The following is an 11,263-nucleotide window of genomic DNA, read 5'->3' as shown; positions in this document are numbered from 1 at the left end:
GAAAACAAGGTCTTTGAGGTTGACGTAATGCGCACAACCAGGGGAGTCGACCCATCAAACCCAACACCTCCCCTATATAAGCTATTTGTCCGATTCTCATACATGTGTAGCCTGCAGGAGCCATTAGGACATTGACCCCAACTTTTGACTTCTTAACGAAAACAAGGTCTTTGAGGTTGGCGTAATGCGCACAACCAAGGGAGTTGACCCATCAAACCCAACACCTCCCCTATATAAGCTATTTGTCTGATTCTCATACATGTGTAGCCTGCAACAACGATTAGGACATCCACCCCAACTTCTGAATTCGTCTGCGTTGACCGCACCAAAGGTGCACGCCTTGGTGCTCACCAAAATCCGACTTCCGACTTCTTCTGCTATGCGGGGTCTTTGAGGTTGGCGCAGTGCGCACAACCAGGGGAGTCAACCCACCGAATGCAACACCTCCCCTATATAAGCTATTTGTCTGATTCTCATACATGCGTAGACTGCAGCAATGATTAGGACATCCACCCCAACTTTTGACTTCTTAAACAAGACAGGGTCTTTGAAGTTGGTGCAGTGCACACAACCAGGGGAGTCGACCCATCAAACGCAACACCTCCCCTATATAAAGCTATTTGTCCGATTCTCATACGTGTAGTCTGCAGCAGCGATTAGGACATCGACCCCAACTTCCGAATTCGTTTGCATTGACCGCACCAAAGGTGCACGCCTTGGTGTGCACCCTGGAGTGCACTTTGGTGCTCACCTCGGTGCACACTTTGGTGTGCACCTCGGTGTGCACCAAAGGTGCGCACCTTGGAGCGCACCAAAGGTGTACACTTTGGAGCGCACCACATAGGGTCTTTGAGAGGTTGGCGCAGTGCGCACACCAAGGTGGGTGTTGAGGTGCGTGCCGAGGTGGGTGGGTGCTAGGGTGCGCTCCATGGTGGGTGCCAGGGTGGGTGCGTGCTAGGGTGGATTCCAAAGAGGGTCATAGGGTGGGTGCCAAGGTGGGTTGGTGATATAGTGGGTTCAAAGGTGGGTACTAGGGTGGGTTCCAAGGTGGGTCACAAGTTGGGTGCCAGGATGCGTGGGTGTTAGGTTGGGTGCCAAGGTGGGCTCCTGCGTGGGTGGGTGCTAGGGTGGGTTTCAAGGTGGACGTCGAGGGCGGGTGCCAAGGTGGGTAACAAGTTGGGTGTTAGGATGGGTGAGTGCTAGAGTGGGTGCCAAGGTGGGTGGGTGCTAAGGTGGATGCCAAGGTGGTTCACAGGGTGGGTGGGTTCTAGGGTGAGTTCCAAGGTGGGTCACAGGTTCAGTGCTAGGGTGGGTGTCAAGGCGGGTGTCGAGGTGCCTGGGTGCTAGGGTGTGGATGCCAATGTGGGTCATAGGGTGGGTACTAGGGTGGGCTGCAATGTGGGTGCCAAGGTGGGTAACATGCTCGGTGGGTTCTAAATTGGGTGCCAGGGTGGGTGTGCACCCACCTTGCCCGAGGTGGGTGCCAAGGTGCCAGTGTGGGTGGGTGCTAAGGTGGATGCCAAGGTGGGTGAGAAGGTGGGTGATAGGTTGAGTGGTAGGATGGGTGGGTGCCAAGATGGGTCACAGGGTGGGTGCAAGGGTGGGTAGGTGCTAGGGTTGGTGTCAGGGTGGGTGGGTGCTAGGTTGGGTTCCAAGGTGGGTGCGAGGGTGAGTGTCAAGGTGGGTCACAGGTTAGGTGCTAGGATGGGTGAGTGCTAGGGTGCAAAGGTGCCAGGGTGGGTGCTAGGATGGGTCGATGCTAGGGTGAGTGGCAAGGTGGGTCCACAAGTGTCAAGGTGGGTGCCGAGGTGGGTGCCAAGTCGGCGACTGCTATGGTGGATGCCAAGGTGGGTCACGGGGTGGGTGCCAAGTTGCTAGGTTGGGTTCCAAGGTGGGTGCCAACGTGGGTGCTAGGGTGCGTGGGTTAAAGGGTGTGTCACAACGTGGGTGCCAGGATGGGTGCGCACCCACACTGGCCAAGACGGGTGCGGGTGCAAGGTTGGGTTCCAAGCCCGGTCACAGGCTGGGTGCTAGGATGGGTGGGTGCCAAGGTGGGCACCAGGGTGGGTGCACCCACCCTGGCCAAGGTGGGTCACGGGGTGGGTCCTAGGGTGGGTAACGGGGTGGGTACTAAGGTGCGTGCCAAGGTGGGTCATAGGGTGGGTGCCAAGGTGGGCACCAGGGTGGGTGTGCACCAACCCTAGCCAGGGTAGGTCACGGGGTGGTTGTCGGGGTGGGCGTCAAGGAGCCAAGGTGGGTGGCAAGTAGCCAAGTTGCGTGCCAAGGTGGGTGTCGGGGTGGGTGCCAAGGATCCAAGGTGGGTGCCAAGGAACCAAGGTGGGTGTCTGGGTGGGTGCCGAGGTGGGAGCCAGGGTGGGTCCCAAGGTGAGTGCAAAGGTGGGTGCCAGGGTCAAGGTGAGTGCCAATGTGGGTTCCAAGGTGCCAGGGTCAGGGTGAGTGCCAATGTGGGTTCAAAGGTGCTAAGTTGGGTGCGAGGTTGGGTGCGAGGGTGGGTGGGTGCCAAGGTGTGCTAGGTGGAAGCCCGGGTGGGTCGGCATCCCATGGGTGTCGAGTTGGGTGCCTGATGGGTGCTTCTTGTCAAGTTTTAGTCGTCGGGACTCATTTCGAGCCTTAGAGGTCGTTTCTTGTCCGGTTGCCCTGTCTTCGACCTGGGAACCCAATTTTGGTCCTCGGGTCCCATTTTTTTTTGTCTCGCATCCCACTTTTGGCCTGTGGCCTTTTCGGGGTCGATTCTCGTTTTGGGCATCAGAGCATGTTTCTTCTCCTAAAACCCAATATTTGTTTATTAAGTCTCGGAACACATTTTTGTTCTCGTGGACCCATCATGGGTCTTGGAACGCATTTGTGGTCCTTGGGTCCCATTTTGCATCCCGAAACTTGTGTTTTGGTGCTTGATCCCTATTTTGGGTGCCCACCTTGCACCAAGTGCGCACCCGGGGCAAACCGAGCGCCTTGGTGCACCGGGGCAAGATCGAGCGTGCACCCGAGGCGCCCCGAACATGCACCAAGGTGCACTCGGCCCACATGTGAGCGCAGGTCGTTGCGCCCGAGGTGGTGTGTGGGCACCGCGTTGCAGACGGGACACTGCACGCACACGACGCCCCCTCCAGGTGCACGCACGTAGGCCGGGCCGGGTGCACACCCGACGCCCTAGCAAGGTGCGCGCACCCGGGCAGGGCTCACACTTGGCGAACGGGGCGCACTTCGCGAGGGAGGGTGTGCACCTCGACGGGGGTGGGTGGCCGGGGTGGATTCGCACGTGGGTCGCGGTTTGCTAAGTACACACTGCGACAAGCTCATAACGGGTGCGATCATACCAGCATTAGTGCACCGGATCCCATCAGAACTCCGCAGTTAAGCGCGCTTGGGCCGGAGTAGTACTGGGATGGGTGACCTCCCGGGAAGTCCCGGTGTTGCACCCTTTTTTAGTTTTTCGCCGGGCGTCGCAATGCTATTTGAATAAACCTTTTGCCCGTTTGCGTTCTCGTCGGGGCCGGGCCGGGCCGGGGTGCGCTGCCCGCACTACCGCGCGCGCGGGGGCGACACCGAGCGCGCACCCGAGGCACCCCGAGCACACAGGCCACGGTGCAACCCGGGCGTTGTGCGCGCACCCCGGTGCGCCCGAGGTGCTGCGCGCGCACCCAGGTGAAATCGGTGTGCACCTCGGCCAGTGCGCGCTCGGTCGAGTCGCGCACGTTGGCCAAGGTGCACGGTGATGTTTCTTACTCTAAGGTTCCGCACCAGACGCCCGGGACAGGTGAGCGAAGCTGGGCGGGGCCGGGTGCGCGGCCGGGGCAGGTGCACGCAGCTGGAGAGAGCTTTGGAGCACACTTCGGAGCGCACCAATGATGCGCTCCATTCAAAAGTTTCCTGAAAAGGCAAAAAAAGTTGAGATTATAGAATTTCCCACTTGAGAGATTGTAAAAAAAAAAAATTTAAAATGAAGGAAACGCGGGTGCCAAGGTGTGCGCAGCCCAGCCAAGGTGTGCGCACCAAGGCGCCCACCCTGGCGAAGGTGCACGCAAGGTGCGCACCCGAGGCAAACCGGACAATTAACCCAACTTTCGACTTCGCGCGCACCTTGGAGCGCACTTCGGAGCGCTCCTTGGTGCGCACCAATCTTGGGCACCTCGGAGTGCACCATGGCGCCCACCAAGGTGCGCACCCGGGGCAAACCGAGCTCCGACTTCGTGCGCACCTTGGAGCGCACGAAAGGTGCGCACCATGGCGCCCACCAAGGTGCGCAGCCCAGCCAAGGCGTGCGCATCAAGGTGCGCACCCTGGCGAAGGTGCGCACCCGGGGCAAACCGAGCTCCGACTTCGTGCGCACCTTGGAGCGCACAAAAGGTGCGCAACCCAGCCAAGGTGTGCGCACCCCGGTCAAACCGAGCTCCGAATCGTGCGCACCAGAGGTGCACGCCATCGTGCGCACCTTGGAGCACACTTCGGAGCCCTCCTTGGTGCGCGCCGATGTTGCGCACCTCGGAGCGCACCCGGGGAAAACAATGCAATTAACCCGACTTTCGACTTCGTGGGCACCTCGGAGCGCTCTCGGGTTCGCACCTCGGAGCACACCGAGGTGCGCACCTTTGATGCGCTGCCTTCACCAATTTCCAGAAAAGGCAAGAAAACATTGAGAAGGTGTGCGCACCGAGGTGCCCACCCTGGCGAAGGTGCACGCGAGGTGCGCACCCGGGGCAAACCGGGCTCCGACTTCGTGCACGCCGCACCTTGGAGCACACTTCGGAGCGCTCCTTGGTGCGCACCAGGGCGCGCAACCCAGCCGAGGTGCCCACCCCGGCGAAGGTGCACGCGAGGTGCGCACCCGGGGCAAACCGGGCTCCGACTTCGTGCACGCCATGGTGCCCACCGCGGCGAAGGTGCACGCGAGGTGCGCACCCGGGGCAAACCGGGCTCCGACTTCGTGCACGCCGCACCTTGGAGCACACTTCGGAGCGCTCCTTGGTGCGCACCATGGTGCCCACCAGGGCGCGCAACCCCGCCGAAGGTGCACGCGAGGTGCGCACCCGGGGCAAACCGGGCTCCGACTTCGTGCACGCCGCACCTTGGAGCACACTTCGGAGCGCTCCTTGGTGCGCACCATGGTGCCCACCAGGGCGCGCAACCCCGCCGAAGGTGCACGCGAGGTGCGCACCCGGGGCAAACCGGGCTCCGACTTCGTGCACGCCATGGTGCGCACCGCGGCGAAGGTGCGCACCCGGGGCAAACCGGGCTCCGACTTCGTGCACGCCGCACCTTGGAGCACACTTCGGAGCGCTCCTTGGTGCGCACCAGGGCGCGCAACCCAGCCGAGGTGCCCACCCCGGCGAAGGTGCACGCGAGGTGCGTACCCGGGGCAAACCGGGCTCCGACTTCGTGCACGCCGCACCTTGGAGCACACTTCGGAGCGCTCCTTGGTGCGCACCATGGTGCCCACCAGGCCGCGCAACCCAGCCAAGGTGTGCGCACCAAGGTGCACGCGAGGTGCGCACCCGGGGCAAACCGGGGTCCGACTTCGTGCACGCCGCACCTTGGAGCACACATCGGGGCGCTCCCGGGTTCGCACCGGCGTTGCGCACCGTGGTGGGCACCTCGGAGCACACCAAGGTGGGCAGCGAGGTGCGCACCTTTGATGCGATGCCTTCACTAATTTCCATAAAAGGCAAAAAAAAAACGAGATTTTAAAATTTCCGTTTTGAAAGATAGTGAGAAAAAGGGAATGCTGGTGCCATCTTGAGCCCGCCCTGGTGCGCAGCCCAGCCAAGGTGTGCGCACCAAGGTGCCCACCCTGGCGAAGGTGCGCGCCCGGGCAATTAATCCAACTTCCAACTTCGCGCGCGCCAGGGTGGGAGCGCACCCAACAACCGGGCCTGGGAAGAGCCAATGCGAGAAACCCCACCAAACGCTCTGACAAAAAAAGAGGGGGCGCTCCAGTAACCCCGCTTCGGAGCGCACCCTGGGCAAACCCAGCCAAGGTGCCCACCCCGGCCAAGGTGCAGGCGAGGTGCGCACCCGGGGCAAACCGGGCTCCGACAACGTGCACGCCGCACCTTGGAGCACACTTCGTAGCGCTCCCGGGTGCGCACCTCAGAGCACACCAAGGTGGGCAGCGAGGTGCGCACCTTTGATGCGCTGCCTTCACTAATTTCCAGAAAAGGCAAAAAAAAAAGGAGATTTTAAAATTTCCGTTTTGAAAGATAGTGAAAAAAACGGAACGCGCGTGCCATCTTGAGCCCGCCCTGGTGCGCAGCCCAGGTAAGGTGCCCACCCTGGCAAAGGTGCGCACCCGGGCAATTAACCCTACTTCCGACTTCGTGCGCGCCAGGGTGGCAACCGGGCCTCGGAAGAGCCAATGCGAGAAACCCCACCAAACGCTCCGACAAAAAAAGAGGCGGCGCTCCAATAACCCCGCTTCGGAGCGCAGCCGGGGCAAACCCAGCCAAGGTGCCCACCCCGACGAAGGTGCACGCGAGGTGCGCACCCGGGGCAAACCGGGCTCCGACAACGTGCACGCAGCACCTTGGAGCACACTTCGAAGCACTCCCGGGTGCCCACCGGCGTTGCGCACCGTGGTGGGCAGCGAGGTGCGCACCTTTGATGCGCTGCCTTCACTAATTTCCAGAAAAAGGCAAAAAAAAATGAGATTTTAAAATTTCCGTTTTGAAAGATAGTGAAAAAAAAGGAACGCGGGTGCCATCTTGAGCCCGCCCTGGTGCGCAGCCCAGGCAAGGCATGCGCACCAAGGTGCCCACCCGAGGTGCACACCCGGGGCAAACCGGGCTCCGACTTCGTGCAGGCCGCACCTTGGAGCACACTTCGGAGCGCTCCTTGGTGCGCACCATGGTGCCCACCAGGGCGCGCAACCCAGCCAAGGTCTGCACACCAAGGTGCCCACCCCGGCGAAGGTGCACGCGAGGTGCGCACCCGGGGCAAACCGGGCTCCGACTTCGTGCACGCCATGGTGCCCACCGCGGCGAAGGTGCACGCGAGGTGCGCACCCGGGGCAAACCGGGCTCCGACTTCGTGCACGCCGCACCTTGGAGCACACTTCGGAGCGCTCCTTGGTGCGCACCATGGTGCCCACCAGGGCGCGCAACCCAGCCAAGGTGTGCGCACCAAGGTGCACGCGAGGTGCGCACCCGGGGCAAACCGGGGTCCGACTTCGTGCACGCCGCACCTTGGAGCACACATCGGAGCGCTCCCAGGTTCGCACCAGCGTTGCGCACCTTTGATGCGCTGCCTTCACTAATTTCAAGAAAAGGCAAAAAAAAACGAGATTTTAAAATTTCCGTTCTGAAAGATAGTGAAAAAAACGGAACGCGGGTGCCATCTTGAGCCCTTCCTGGTGCGCAGCCCAGGCAAGTTGTGCGCACCAAGGTGCCCACCCTGGCGGAGGTGCGCGCCCGGGGCAATCCGGGCTCCGACTTCGTGCACTGCATGGTGCCCACCAAGGCGCGCAACCCAGCCAAGGTGCCCACCGCAGCGAAGGTGCACGCGAGGTGCGCACCCGAGGTGCACACCCGGGGCAAACCGGGCTCCGACTTCGTGCACGCCGCACCTTGGAGCACACTTCAGAGCGCTCCTTGGTGCGCACCAGGGCGCGCAACCCAGCCGAGGTGCCCACCCCGGCGAAGGTGCACGCGAGGTGCGCACCCGGGGCAAACCGGGCTCCGACTTCGTGCACGCCATGGTGCCCACCGCGGCGAAGGTGCGCACCCGGGGCAAACCGGGCTCCGACTTCGTGCACGCCGCACCTTGGAGCACACTTCGGAGCGCTCCTTGGTGCGCACCATGGTGCCCACCAGGCCGCGCAACCCAGCCAAGGTGTGCGCACCAAGGTGCACGCGAGGTGCGCACCCGGGGCAAACCGGGGTCCGACTTCGTGCACGCCGCACCTTGGAGCACACATCGGGGCGCTCCCGGGTTCGCACCGGCGTTGCGCACCGTGGTGGGCACCTCGGAGCACACCAAGGTGGGCAGCGAGGTGCGCACCTTTGATGCGATGCCTTCACTAATTTCCATAAAAGGCAAAAAAAAAACGAGATTTTAAAATTTCCGTTTTGAAAGATAGTGAGAAAAAGGGAATGCTGGTGCCATCTTGAGCCCGCCCTGGTGCGCAGCCCAGCCAAGGTTTGCGCACCAAGGTGCCCACCCTGGCGAAGGTGCGCGCCCGGGCAATTAACCCAACTTCCAACTTCGCGCGCAGCCAGGGTGGGAGCGCACCCAACAACCGGGCCTGGGAAGAGCCAATGCGAGAAACCCCACCAAACTCTCTGACAAAAAAAGAGGGGGCGCTCCAGTAACCCCGCTTCGGAGCGCACCCTGGGCAAACCCAGCCAAGGTGCCCACCCCGGCCAAGGTGCAGGCGAGGTGCGCACCCGGGGCAAACCGGGCTCCGACAACGTGCACGCCGCACCTTGGAGCACACTTCGTAGCGCTCCCGGGTGCGCACCTCAGAGCACACCAAGGTGGGCAGCGAGGTGCGCACCTTTGATGCGCTGCCTTCACTAATTTCCAGAAAAGGCAAAAAAAAAAGGAGATTTTAAAATTTCCGTTTTGAAAGATAGTGAAAAAAACGGAACGCGCGTGCCATCTTGAGCCCGCCCTGGTGCGCAGCCCAGGTAAGGTGCCACCCTGGCAAAGGTGCGCACCCGGGCAATTAACCCTACTTCCGACTTCGTGCGCGCCAGGGTGGCAACCGGGCCTCGGAAGAGCCAATGCGAGAAACCCCACCAAACGCTCCGACAAAAAAAGAGGCGGCGCTCCAATAACCCCGCTTCGGAGCGCAGCCGGGGCAAACCAAGCCAAGGTGCCCACCCCGACGAAGGTGCACGCGAGGTGCGCACCCGGGGCAAACCGGGCTCCGACAACGTGCACGCAGCACCTTGGAGCACACTTCGAAGCACTCCCGGGTGCCCACCGGCGTTGCGCACCGTGGTGGGCAGCGAGGTGCGCACCTTTGATGCGCTGCCTTCACTAATTTCCAGAAAAAGGCAAAAAAAAATGAGATTTTAAAATTTCCGTTTTGAAAGATAGTGAAAAAAAAGGAACGCGGGTGCCATCTTGAGCCCGCCCTGGTGCGCAGCCCAGGCAAGGCATGCGCACCAAGGTGCCCACCCGAGGTGCACACCCGGGGCAAACCGGGCTCCGACTTCGTGCAGGCCGCACCTTGGAGCACACTTCGGAGCGCTCCTTGGTGCGCACCATGGTGCCCACCAGGGCGCACCCGAGGCAAACCGGGCTCCGACTTCGTGCACGCCGCACCTTGGAGCACACATCGGAGCGCTCCCAGGTTCGCACCAGCGTTGCGCACCTTTGATGCGCTGCCTTCACTAATTTCCAGAAAAGGCAAAAAAAAACGATATTTTAAAATTTCCGTTCTGAAAGATAGTGAAAAAAACGGAACGCGGGTGCCATCTTGAGCCCTTCCTGATGCGCAGCCCAGGCAAGTTGTGCGCACCAAGGTGCCCACCCTGGCGGAGGTGCGCGCCCGGGGCAAACCGGGCTCCGACTTCGTGCACTGCATGGTGCCCACCAAGGCGCGCAACCCAGCCAAGGTGCCCACCGCAGCGAAGGTGCACGCGAGGTGCGCACCCGAGGTGCACACCCGGGGCAAACCGGGCTCCGACTTCGTGCACGCCGCACCTTGGAGCACACTTCAGAGCGCTCCTTGGTACGCACCAGGGCGCGCAACCCAGCCAAGGTGCTCACCCCGGCGAAGGTGCACGCGAGGTGCGCACCCGGGGCAAACCGGGCTCGGACTTCGTGCACGCCGCACCTTGGAGCACACATCGGAGCGCTCCCGGGTTCGCACCAGCATTGCGCACCTTTGATGCGCTGCCTTCACTAATTTCCAGAAAAGGCAAAAAAAAGAAAAAAATGAGATTTTAAAATTTCCGTTTTGAAAGATAGTGAAAAAAACGGAACGCGGGTGCCATCTTGAGCCCGCCCTGGTGTGCAGCCCAGGCAAGTTGTGCGCACCAAGGCACCCACCCTGGCCAAGGTGGGTCACGGGGTGGGTCCTAGGGTGGGTAACGGGGTGGGTACTAAGGTGCGTGCCAAGGTGGGTCATAGGGTGGGTGCCAAGGTGGGCACCAGGGTGGGTGTGCACCAACCCTAGCCAGGGTAGGTCACGGGGTGGTTGTCGGGGTGGGCGTCAAGGAGCCAAGGTGGGTGGCAAGTAGCCAAGTTGCGTGCCAAGGTGGGTGTCGGGGTGGGTGCCAAGGATCCAAGGTGGGTGCCAAGGAACCAAGGTGGGTGTCTGGGTGGGTGCCGAGGTGGGAGCCAGGGTGGGTCCCAAGGTGAGTGCAAAGGTGGGTGCCAGGGTCAAGGTGAGTGCCAATGTGGGTTCCAAGGTGCCAGGGTCAGGGTGAGTGCCAATGTGGGTTCAAAGGTGCTAAGTTGGGTGCGAGGTTGGGTGCGAGGGTGGGTGGGTGCCAAGGTGTGCTAGGTGGAAGCCCGGGTGGGTCGGCATCCCATGGGTGTCGAGTTGGGTGCCTGATGGGTGCTTCTTGTCAAGTTTTAGTCGTCGGGACTCATTTCGAGCCTTAGAGGTCGTTTCTTGTCCGGTTGCCCTGTCTTCGACCTGGGAACCCAATTTTGGTCCTCGGGTCCCATTTTTTTTTGTCTCGCATCCCACTTTTGGCCTGTGGCCTTTTCGGGGTCGATTCTCGTTTTGGGCATCAGAGCATGTTTCTTCTCCTAAAACCCAATATTTGTTTATTAAGTCTCGGAACACATTTTTGTTCTCGTGGACCCATCATGGGTCTTGGAACGCATTTGTGGTCCTTGGGTCCCATTTTGCATCCCGAAACTTGTGTTTTGGTGCTTGATCCCTATTTTGGGTGCCCACCTTGCACCAAGTGCGCACCCGGGGCAAACCGAGCGCCTTGGTGCACCGGGGCAAGATCGAGCGTGCACCCGAGGCGCCCCGAACATGCACCAAGGTGCACTCGGCCCACATGTGAGCGCAGGTCGTTGCGCCCGAGGTGGTGTGTGGGCACCGCGTTGCAGACGGGACACTGCACGCACACACGACGCCCCCTACAGGTGCACGCACGTAGGCCGGGCCGGGTGCACACCCGACGCCCTAGCAAGGTGCGCGCACCCGGGCAGGGCTCACACTTGGCGAACGGGGCGCACTTCGCGAGGGAGGGTGTGCACCTCGACGGGGGTGGGTGGCCGGGGTGGATTCGCACGTGGGTCGCGGTTTGCTAAGTACACACTGCGACAAGCTCATAAC

At 61.5% G+C, this 11,263-nt stretch overlaps 1 non-coding gene across 1 annotated transcript; it reads left to right on the top strand.

Annotated features, from left to right (window-relative positions):
* The first annotated feature begins 3,324 nt into the window (after positions 1–3,324).
* On the top strand, positions 3,325–3,443 carry LOC131873368 (5S ribosomal RNA). The gene has a single exon (XR_009371329.1). It is a non-coding gene; the product is annotated as a 5S ribosomal RNA (ribosomal RNA).
* Positions 3,444–11,263: the final 7,820 nt, after the last annotated feature.

Source organism: Cryptomeria japonica, unplaced genomic scaffold (genome assembly GCF_030272615.1).
Source record: "Cryptomeria japonica unplaced genomic scaffold, Sugi_1.0 HiC_scaffold_1616, whole genome shotgun sequence".
Lineage (NCBI taxonomy): Eukaryota > Viridiplantae > Streptophyta > Pinopsida > Cupressales > Cupressaceae > Cryptomeria > Cryptomeria japonica.
Note: the sequence above shows the minus strand (reverse complement) of the source record. Positions and strands in the feature narration are given on the sequence as shown.